At 42.1% G+C, this 11,434-nt stretch overlaps 1 long non-coding RNA gene across 2 annotated transcripts; it reads left to right on the forward strand.

The window, feature by feature from the left end:
* The first annotated feature begins 1,535 nt into the window (after positions 1-1,535).
* LOC119245185 (uncharacterized) lies at positions 1,536-9,873 on the forward strand. Of its 2 annotated transcripts, none has more exons than XR_008551912.1 (3): positions 1,536-1,812; positions 8,095-8,194; positions 9,661-9,873. It is a non-coding gene; the product is annotated as an uncharacterized LOC119245185 (long non-coding RNA). The 2 variants fall into 2 exon arrangements; XR_005125191.2 differs by lacking the exon at positions 9,661-9,873 and adding an exon at positions 8,340-8,735.
* Positions 9,874-11,434: the final 1,561 nt, after the last annotated feature.

Genomic DNA, 11,434 nt, shown 5'->3' on the forward strand with positions numbered 1-11,434 from the left:
ATTCAAGAGAGCTGTTTACTTCACCTTCTAAAATTGTAATGTTTCTGCACCCAGTGCATTTTGTTAATTAAATGTGACTTAACTAGCTGAGTCAATGCAAATAAATCTGTTTAAGGAGTGGAGTAGTTCGGGAGGTAAAATGAAGGAGATGTGAATTTGTTAAACTGCAGCACAGGGCTTCTCTAGAAAAAGAGCCCTTCCTTCAAAGTGGCCCTTCCATGAACTGATGTTCCAGAATAATCTTAGGAACCAACCACCAAGACACAGCAAATGGAAACATGTATTCAATCACTGCACATTAGTCTCTAGATGCCCATAAAACCCATTCTGCCCAACTTCACCAGCTTTTTGTGTGTGTGTGTTACTTTCTTTTAAGAATTAAGAGAATATTCTGTGTAATATTACTCATGTCTATATAACATTGGCTAGAAAAGCAAGTTTCCCGAAACCAACCCATCATTGGAAATAGACCATTACTTAAACTTTAAAGAAATTTTATTCCTTGGCCAACAGGTATATGAAAAGATGTTCGACATGATTAATGACCACAGAAATGTAAATCAAAACCACAATAAGGCATTACTGCTCACCTGTTGGAATGGCTGTCAAGATCTGTGGCTTTCCAAGGTGAGGAGGGAAGAAGGAGGGTGAAATCTGGGTGGAAGGACAGAGGGAATGGTGGACTGTGGTGGACTAGGGTGCTTCAGTAGTGGGGGAATCCTGCATTGTTAAAACACTACCAAGGGGCCTCCCTGGTGGCGCAAGGGATTAAGCACAGCACTGTGAAGCTGTCCACAGCACAAGTTTGATCCCTGGCCAACCCACATGATGCAGGAGACCTCTCCTGTCTCGCCCGCTGCTCCCCTCAGCAGTATACTTCAGTCAGCCTGCCTGTTCTGCTCTCCACTCTGTGTCTGGTGAATCCTCTCACCAACGCCCCCACCACCACCACCTCTGGCCTGTACCCCAGTTTTAAAAAAAAAACACTACCTAGGATGTAAAAATAATGGTACCTGAATAAAAAAATTAACACGACTCAAGATAAATAAAAATGTCAACTATCAGGGAGGGAATTGCTGTCATCAAGAAGGCAATAACAAATGCAAGGGAGCCTGTGGAGAAAAGGAATCCCTTTTGCACTGTTGATGGGAATGGAAATTGGAAAAAACGATGGAGGTTTCCCAAACAATAAAAATAGAACTACCATATGATACAGCAAGCCTACTTCTGGGTAGGCACCCAAAGGAAACAACAGCCAAGACATGGAACTACTGAAATATCCATCCATAGAACAATGGGGGAGGAAAATGTGAGCTCTATATACAATTCAGATATGTATATATGAATATGATGTTGCTATATAAAGGAGAAAACCCTGGCATTTGCTGCAACAGGGATGGACTTGAGGGCGTTATGCTAAGTGAAGTAAGTCCGACAGAGAGAGACACATGCTGTATGATCTCACTTATATGTGGAACCTTAAAAAGCTGACATCATAGGAACAGAACACAGGGGCAGAAGTAGGGGTGGGAAAAGTGGGGGAAGGTGGTGAGAAGGTAAAAACTTTCAGGAGAAAACTTTAAAGAAATTAAAGACACCACCTGTCTTTGGTTACAGAACATATCATATCCAATCCCAAGCACTAGCAACGTCCCCAAAAGATCCTCTCGCCAACAAGTCACATGTCTCAGCCTCGATGTTCAATGAAGACACTCCAAAGACATTTCAAGCTGAAGATGTCTACAAAATTGGGCTTAGTGAATTTTGGTCCTGATTTGAGCCACTCCTTTGGGGAACATAGAAGAGCAGCAGGTAAGGTAGGGAAGAGGACCCAGACCAAGATAAATGATGGGGGGTTATTCTGCAAGGTATCACTTTCTCTGCTTGAGAAATTTTCCAGTAGAGAGCTGAGCTTTGTCATTCCGTGTATTATTTCCACATACTGGAAAAAAAAAAAAAGACCATCTTGGGCCACCCCGGTGGCAGAGGGGTTAGAGTTTCAGTGCTATCAAGCTATCGCCAGCCACTGAGGCATGAGTTCAATCCCCGGGCAGGGATGTGACCCACATGGCGCAGCAGACCTCTCCTGTCTTGCCTGCTGCTCCCCTCAGCAGTGTATTTCAGTCAGTCTGCCTGTTCTGTTCCCCACTCTGTCTCTGGTGAATCCTCTCAGCTCCCCACCCCCACCGCCTCTGGCCTGTACCCCAGTTCTTATATGCATAAGTAAATAAAAATCTTTTTAAAAAATGACCATCATTTATCATGGAATGACTCCATGGAGTTTCTACAATCCAAGTATCTTTGTTCTCTCTATCCTTTTCAAGCCTGACTAACATAACCTGTAACTTTTATGTAAGCCTTGTCTATATGTAACTAATAATCCCAAGTAGGTAGCTTGGAGTATCTAATGAAAGGATCATTGTCAATATTAGAATTGAATGAGCCTGGCATCCTACCTCACTTAGCACAGGAAAAAGCTGTCCTCTCCGCAGAGTCCTCCCTCCTGTGGGAAACCTCAGAAATCCATGGGGGGTACACTGGGCTTGCCAGGTCAATTAGAGCAACATTCCTGCAGAAAAGAGGACTCTGCTTCTCAAGGATTCTCAGCCATTGCCACTCTGGGCCAATCTGGAGGTGCCATAATGGCATGTTGGGTGCTGTCACCAAACTGCAGACGTACCTGCTGCACTGGAGAAAGCATCAGAAGGACAAATCCCTGACTCCGACCCTCACTGACAAGAAGTGGAATCAGGAGGACAAGAACACCTCTCCTTCCCAGGAGTAGGCTTGGTACTAATCGCCCTGCTCTTGCACACTTCTGCTGCCTCTGCCAACACACAGCTCTGTGGGTTCATGCAGCTCTGTGGGTTCACACAGCTACACACACATGCACGCATAACGCACAGAGTTCCCTGGTGGCATGTCCTCCATGCCAGCTTGGTAGGCACTGGGAAGATTTTCACACTCCATCCCCCTTCTACCTCCATTTTTGAGCCGAATATAGGGTTGGGTAACCCCCAAGTCTTCAGGGAACACCCACTATTTCACACACAGGCTATTGAGTTCCCCACGAACCCTACAATCTTAAATTCTATGGTCCCTGATTCTAAGTTCTTTGTGACCTCCGCTGTAGACATGTGGGCTGGTCACATGGTATCTTTTTTGAAACAAGACCCGACAAGTACAGTGATCTGTTCACATGCTAGAATTCAGTTTTCAATATTATTTTAGGGAAAATAAAATGGGATTTCATTTTTCAGACAATCTGATTTTCCAAAACCTAAACATCAATTAAGCTGTCTGTCCTTTTCCTTTATACTTCCCAGATGAGAACTATTCGTTCCCTCCGTGAAGCTCTTTAGAACTGTCTGTTCCTTCTAATGTTCTCTTCTCCTTGGGCCAGGGCACTGAAGATCAAGGGAAAACAATACATGGCTCATGACATCCTCAAGTTCACATTCTGAGAGTGAAGACAAAACTCTCCCAGAAATAAAACCCTTATTACAGGCACATGGGCTGACCCTCCGCACCTCTTCCGACTCTGCCAGGAAATCAGAAAGATGCTTAAATGCCTATTAATGATGTCTGTGTGCTGAGGATGTGCCCGTAAGCATCATTCTGGAATGATCACATCCCAGAAGAGCCAGCACAGCCTTGTCAGTTCAAAATGGTCAATAAAACACCTTCACTGATGCAATCGGCCACTTGCCAGTGAGAACGCAATGAGAATTAAAAATGGACCCTTCTATTTGGATTCACATGTTACTGCAGGGGACCTGGAATTGAATGATCATATATTCCATCTACAGAAAGTCTCATAATGGTAAAAATTAGCTGTGATCTTAAGCTTAAGCTCAAAGTTTAACTGGAACCCAGCCCACCCCCAGGTGCATTAGCTGGTGTGGAGTTAGAAACAGGATTTTTCTAAGATATAATTAACACTTTTCTAAGATTTCTTCTGAGTCAGCTTAGGTCATCTGATGAATCTAACTACTGGAAAGAAATGATTTAACCCATAGCGTTTGGACACCAGCCAACCACATCATCTCATATATTCATTTGTCCCTTTGGGCAAAAAGGCTGCCAGCAGTGTGAGGGTTAAGCTGTATTCCTGTCATGTTTGCCCTGAACTTGCCCAGTTAAATTGCAACAGCATGGGTCTCCATAATTATCTAATTGTTAGTGTTGTGCCTTTACGTAATTTATGATGTAGCATTAAAGTCTGACCCTGGGTTTGAAATGAAGTGCGGGACTGCTGACACCCAAGCTCAAATGAGTAGGTAAGCACCCAATTAACGACTGTGCTTTTGAGCTTTCATTTCCATCTGACCACACTGCTACGCTAATCAGTTTTCTAAGCCTTTCACCTTCCCCATAACTAACAAGCATTGCTTCTGCTTTTTATGTGTATGGATGCCCTGCTACCCCATAAAGAGCTCCCCTGTGATGGCTGTCTTTAAGACTCTGCCAACAATGGCCGCCACAAGTGGGCTGGCCAGCTCCAGAGTAACTGGCCTTGGCAAAACCAAAGGTCAGCTTGGTGGGTTCCCATTCGCCTCTTCTGTAAGAGTAAAGAGTGATCGCTGCAGGCTGTCTAGGTTGTACAGCTAGCTTCCTTCGGCTGCTGGAGTCACGAGTGAAAAGGATGGAGTCATTTGATGTTTAGGTTAGTCATTAGATGCCTGAGTACACTCAGGCAATGAACCTCACTAAAATCCTGAAATCCCCAGCATCCATCAGACTGCAGGAGAAAGAAGAAAATAAGCAACCATGGAGAGGAAAGCTCAGACATCAATTCCTTTTCCAGTACATCTCTTCCCTCCTCCCTTTCCAACTTCTGAACATCTCTCCTTGCCCCTTCCACCCATCTGTACTCCATTGAAACAGCAGCAACGGAGCATAAAATATTAGAATACTTGTAGAGACTCGAGTATTATTACTTTGACCACAGTACCTCTAAAAAGGACACATAAGAAATCAACATGTATGCTCCAGTGAGCATCTTCATGGGGAGGAAACTTGCTAATTATCCATCTGGGTGCATTCGCTGCACTAGACACAAGGTCTCCTGTCTACACATCCTGTGTTGCTTCACATCCCTTGGCATCCTGATTCCTCGTCAGCTAAGCCACTCCTGGCCCCACCTCCTACAGTCAGACAAGAGCCGCATTTTCACTCACAAGCAACTGCCAAACACACAAAATCAGAATAAAATTTGGAATCTCCATAACTATTTACCCTATAATACCCTAATTACACTCCCAGACTTGCTTTCTAGTCTGGATTCATCAACCTTTGTGCATGACATGGACCTTCCTATCCAGCCCATGTCTGTCCTCACCACACACCCATCAGGGACCTCCTTATCCAGCATCAAAGGCTTTCAAATCTGAGTATGAGAAGCCTGTTTTGCTTTTATTTCTAATCACTTGTAATTACTCCAATATAAAGATCTCATTATGAGGAAGCAGGGCAAGGGGTGAATGCATAGAAGAGAGAGGAGTCTTAGGGCAGTAAATCTACTCTGTATGATACGCTAATGATGGATAGGTATCATTACACCGTGGTCTGAGCCCATAGAATTTACATCCAGAGTGAGCTGTAATGTGAACTATGGATTTTGGCTGATTATGATGTGTCAACACAGGCTCCCAGATTGGAACAAACCACCTTGGTGGGTCATATTCATAATGGGGGAGACTGCCTGGGAGGAGGTGCAGAGAGTATATGGAAAATCTTTGTACCATCCTCTCAATTTTGGTGCAAACCTCAAACTGCCTTAAAAAAAAAGTTTTACTTTTAAAACTCTCTTATGAGAAATAGATATGAATAGAATTCTTGAACTGAAAATGAGGCTGAAGCCCCCAATCCTAGCACGGCACCCAAGGACACTCTAGCATGCCCAGTTTGAAAACCACTGTGCTAAGTGGAGGACTCCAATAAAATCCAATAAAAACAAGCCTTTGATTTACTTAGTGTCATCTTTCACTTTGTAGTTGTCCAAAGTGGTTTCCCATTTGTTGAATACAAAGTTTATTTTCATTCATCTTTTGAGATGAGGAAGGGGGAAGATATTTGTTCTCACTTGTGGCTGCCTGGGGATATAGGGTTGGCTAAGCTGGAACTCCAAAATCAGAGCTTGATGTCTGGGCTCAGCCAGCCCTCTTCCCACTGACCCCACTGTCAGATCATATCACATAGGTGGGTCACAATCACACATAAACACTCAAGAAGTTCTTTTTTTTTTTAAAGATTTATTTATTTATACAAGCACTGGGTACAGTCAGAAGCGCGGGAGGGTGAGAGAATTCACCAGAGGCAGAGTGGGGAGCAGAACAGGCAGAAGGACCAAAGTACACTGCTGAGGGGAGCAGCGGGCACAGCAGGAGAGGTCTGCGCACCATGTGGGACCCTCGCCAGCGGCGGGGATCAAACCGGTGCTGCAGAGGCTATGGGCAGCTTCGCAGCCCAGCGCTCAACCGCTGCGCCACCAGGGAATGCCCGAGATCAAGAGCTGTTGAGCTAGGAAGAACGAGCTTCCTATCCAGATTCAACTACCCACATGCTAAAAGAACCTAGTCAAGCTGTTTAATCTGTCCAGGACTCTGTGGCTCACCTGTGAGGTGGAGTGCTAATCCAAATGCCTACATTATTTGAGGATTAAATGACCTATTGCAGAAAATGCATACAAAGCACAAGTACTCAACAAGTACTCAACAAACACTAGTCCCTTCCTCTTTACCCAAAAACAAATAGACAGAGAGATAGGTGACTCTCACTCCCATAATTCAAAATTACTTATTAAAAAGTAACCTCAAGCCTTGAATTCAAGTTTCCAACGTGGGAATTAAAGCAAATTTTCCATTGAAATGAAAAAAAGTAAGTCCGGTTTTTTTCTAGATTAGGCAATTGGATATCTCACTAACTCATGCAAGTAAAGGCTAAAAAAACAAAGATGAACTCCCCAACCTTCAAGTGTAGGTGAGTGAAGAAGCTATTGCTTACTAGAAAGGAAAGTGTGTCCCAATGCGGTTATCCTGCCCGCAAGGTAATTCAACTAGAATCTTTCTGTTTCCACAACCTTCTCACCATATAGAGAAGAATAACTCGCCATGGTTTAACTTAGATCTTCTAGGGGCTGAAGACAAGCCAACTTTTTTGAGGACAGAGACTCCAACAAATTTGCAGGAATTTTCCTGGGAGTCAATCCACTGTCTGTCACCACAGAGTCAGGATATCAGTTGGAATTTGCTTCAAGAAGCAGAACCTCCATGGCATTCAGAAGAGATGGGCTGGAGGTTTGAGGGGAGTGTATGTGAGGCCACTTCCTCTCCATCTGTCATCTGACCTACTCTTAGACCAGCTGGATGGGTGGTTTGTATGAACACTCTAAGGGAAGCAGGAGAGAGTGAGGAAGAACTGGATCCCCCACGAATAAGCTGGAGTCCACCACACCTGGACCCCCATGTATTTCTCTCACCATCTTTAGTCTAAAACTCACAGTGACATCAAGAAAAAAGCTAGCGTCCTCTGCCATAGAGCTGCACACCAAACACTAACACTGCAGATACCAGAGGAACTGTAGATCCAGATGCTGCCTGCCAGATGAGACAGCACATCAGCAACAAGCTATATGGCTGCCACAGCGCTTGGCAATCTTTCCACCTCAACCCTTGGAGTAGAAAATTGAATGTTGTTTCACTTCTTCCAAATCTTACACAAATTAGGGTAACTCATGCGGAGTAAGAGGAGGAAAAGAATCCTGGCAATGTAATTCCAGCTTAGCTAAATTCACAAGATACATAACTACCACAAAGAGCAAGTAAGGACTCAAAGGTGAAAACATCCTTTGCTTGCAAGCTGGTCAACTGACACCCGGCAGACTCCTTCATGTCCCTACATCCAGCTGCTCATAATGTCCAACAGGTGCTTATCCAAAATTCCAGCACCCCTTCCTCCTATGTCCTGTTGACCCGTGTTGAGTTAATCTGCCAGCATGTGAAACCTAGTGTGCCCCTTAGTCCTGTGATCACAAGTTACAGTTTAAACGAAAGCTGTCTGATGATCATAACATCTTTTTCCTCTTTCCTACAGCTCCTGATTTACCAAGGAAAGCACATCCTAATGGAGAGGGTAATTTCATCTGAATTGGTCTTTAATTCCTGGACGTCTCTTCACTGCCTGGCTGTCAAAAGTAAGTGTATTTTTTCATCTGCATGGTCTATCAGGCTTTCATTAATCTACCATGTTTTAATATCCATTAGTGAGCATTAATCTAAAAGGATGGATTTAGGGCAGAGATCCCATTCCTCTTGTCTTTTCTCATTTTCTATCATCAGGAGAAGCTTGTTTTCCCCTCTGAAGCTTCAAAAAGGATAAAATGAGCTGAAGAGTTTTTGTCTATCTCTCTGCATTGACAGCTATTTGTACCATGGCCGTGAATTTGAAGTCTTCCCAGATTCTTCCTGTAAAGCACACTGCACAAAATTAACCTCATCCCATAGTAGGTCATGAATCCCAACCTTCACGCTGACCACCACTATAGTCCTTGTTTGGGATAACTTCCCCATGTGTTCCTGCTGGTTCCTACACTTTTGTTCAACCCCATAGGGCTGGATCCTGGGCATGGTTGTGGAGTCCAGAAAAAGCTGGATTCTTCTGGAGTCTGAAGTCATGCTGGATTCACAAACATTTAATGTAATAATACCAAAAAAAGAAAAGAAAAAAAAGAGAAAAAATTTTCCCAGTTGGGGCAAGATTATTTTGCATTTCACATGTATCTTTCCCAGGTCAATTGGAGGTCTGACACCTCTGCAAAGATTGCATTCTTGGTCCATTCCCTTATGATTAAGATTTACCTTCAGGAGAGGAAAATACATTCAGAAAATGTGTCTCTACTATGATTTGAAGGTAGAAGTCCTCCATCCAATAGGTGTAAATTCACACAATAGGTGTAAATTACACAATAGGTGTAAATTCACCCAGCACAGAGACTTAATGTCATTGAGTCAGGCTTGGAGTCATGATCTAAGAACTCAAGAGTTTATTTGTTTTAAAACAACAGTTTTCCATATTGCATTCCCTTGTAGAAGGTTTAATTTGGTGTTAAAGAGGTACAGGCACAGGGTATTCCAAACTTCCCACCTAATCTGTTGTCTTAAATGAATGGCAAACATAAACCACCTTAGTTTACTTTTTAGATCACCCTTGGATTGAATGGAGACATTCTAGCTCCTTGGTCTTGACCACAGAGAACAGCAGGAAAATGGCGGTGGGTGAATCAGGGTGGAAAACCATGGCAAACTAAATAGCACAAATCCCATTGGGCAGGGGACAGCTAGTCACCTGTGGCTAATTGTTCCAAATAGGATCATAGAATTTGGGTTTAAATTTACAGTTTCCAACTGTTCAAGAGCCAAAACCCCACATTTTTTTTTATAAAATCTTCCAAATCTAAAAATAAGTTTAAATATATTCAAGTCTTTATAAATCAGTAAAATCTCTCTAAAGGGTGAAGCCAGCCCAGGGTTCCCATCCTTGTCATCTCATTCCTGATACCTGGGCAGAAAGGCAGCACTCTTAGCATGGACATATCACCTGAAAAACAAGTTTGGTCATCTTTGGTATTTTTAATGCATCCACTTTCATTTGTATTTGAAGGTCTAGAGAGAAGCAAAAGCAAATGAAAACTAGAGCCAAACTATGCACTCTATGTACATACAGTTACATCATAAGAAATGCCAGAAGAAATCTATCTGGTCAGAGTAAAATGACATGGGACAGCAACTATTCCTCAAGAAAGAATGAAGAGAACTGGAAATGGTGAATAGGAGCAAAATCAAAGCACTATCTTTTTTCCCCTCTTATTTACAAGGCAACTGACTACTTAAAAAGTATATATTTATTCTTTTTTTATTCTATAATGTGTGTGAATACCAAAATATATGATAATAATGGTACAATGGGTCAAAGGGTGAGGGAGAATAACTGAAATTATATGGCCTCAAGGGTCTTTTTCTAAATTAATTTTCTTTATTTGTATATATTTTACATCAGGTGTAGTTCCCATAAAAACAGAACAAAATAACATTAAGAAGACTTTGATAACTAATGATAATTCCTGAAAGAACTTAAAAAATACTAAGCAGTATAGGTAAGATGCAATAAAGTAATTAAATTAAATAATAACAGTAGATTTTATAACCTAAAGAAGACAAGGAAAGGATCAAAGAAAGAAAAAAACTGATGCTTAAGCAGAAAACAAAAGCTAAATACTAGATGAAACCCAACCCTACCCAAAATTCCATTAAATGTAAATAGGCTAACAATTCTTCATAAAAAGCAGAGACTGTCAGACTGGATTTTTAAAATGTTTTTGAAAATAGACTCACCTACAAACCATCTATAAGCAGAGAACTTTAAATGCAAAGATCTAAATAGATTAAAAATACATAACGTGAAAACTGACAGAACTAAAAGCAGACAGAGAACAAATCCACCAGCTGAATTGGAGATTGCAACAGTAAGGGTATATACCATCTGAATATAATGGGCACGGCATGACTCCATTCAAGAAAGATGAGCTCTCATTTAACAGGAGAGCTTCTAAGCTCTCATTTAACAGGAGAGCTTCTAAGCCATCAGAGCAGATACTGGCTGGCCATGGTGCTGGAAGGTCTGCAAATACCCTGCCTTGCAAGGCATTATTGTTTCAGACACAGGACCAATGTGGGGAGACCAAATAGGCCAGGTATGGACAGTGAGGGACAATGCAAATTTACCAAACAGGAATGAAAGTATGTCAACATTTTACCCACCCATATGACCTCACAGGTATAGCAGCAGGCAACAAATTGTTTATGACTCTTTCACTAAGAAGAATACCCCCAACAGCTTTTGCAAGAGTTATTTTATTAGACTGAAAGTTCCTTGAAAAGTTTTTTGGAAACAGATCTGGGACTGATTCATCCATGTAGCTCCCACCAAGCTTGAGAGAGAGACTTCCTCATAATAGAAACATCACAGAAAATTAGTTCACTGAAAGTAATATGAAATACCCTCCTTCCTTTTTCTGGGTTCTTGAGGCACTCTTTGGCAACACCTCCCTCTACATTCAAAGAGATGACACTCTCACACTTGTATTCTTTCATCACAATGGTTAAAGCCAAAACTAAGCAAAACATATTGGGATGCCGGCACCTTCTGTCGAACAACTTGTATATAAAACGCTGCTGAAAAGCAACATATGTTTTTGATAACTGTAAAACACATTATATTTAAGAACCAGGAAGGAATGTAAATGCTGAATAGTAATGCACTTGAAGTCTTATTTAAATTAAAAGTTGATCTTTGATGTGACTTGATTCTTTCCATAATATGACCACCCCTTTCAGGGTCTCTTCTACGTAGGTTGGAAGCAAGAGAAGTTAACCTT

This window comes from Talpa occidentalis, unplaced genomic scaffold (genome assembly GCF_014898055.3).
Source record: "Talpa occidentalis isolate TD23 unplaced genomic scaffold, MPIMG_talOcc4v2.1 talOcc4.14, whole genome shotgun sequence".
NCBI classification, from domain to species: Eukaryota; Metazoa; Chordata; class Mammalia; order Eulipotyphla; family Talpidae; genus Talpa; species Talpa occidentalis.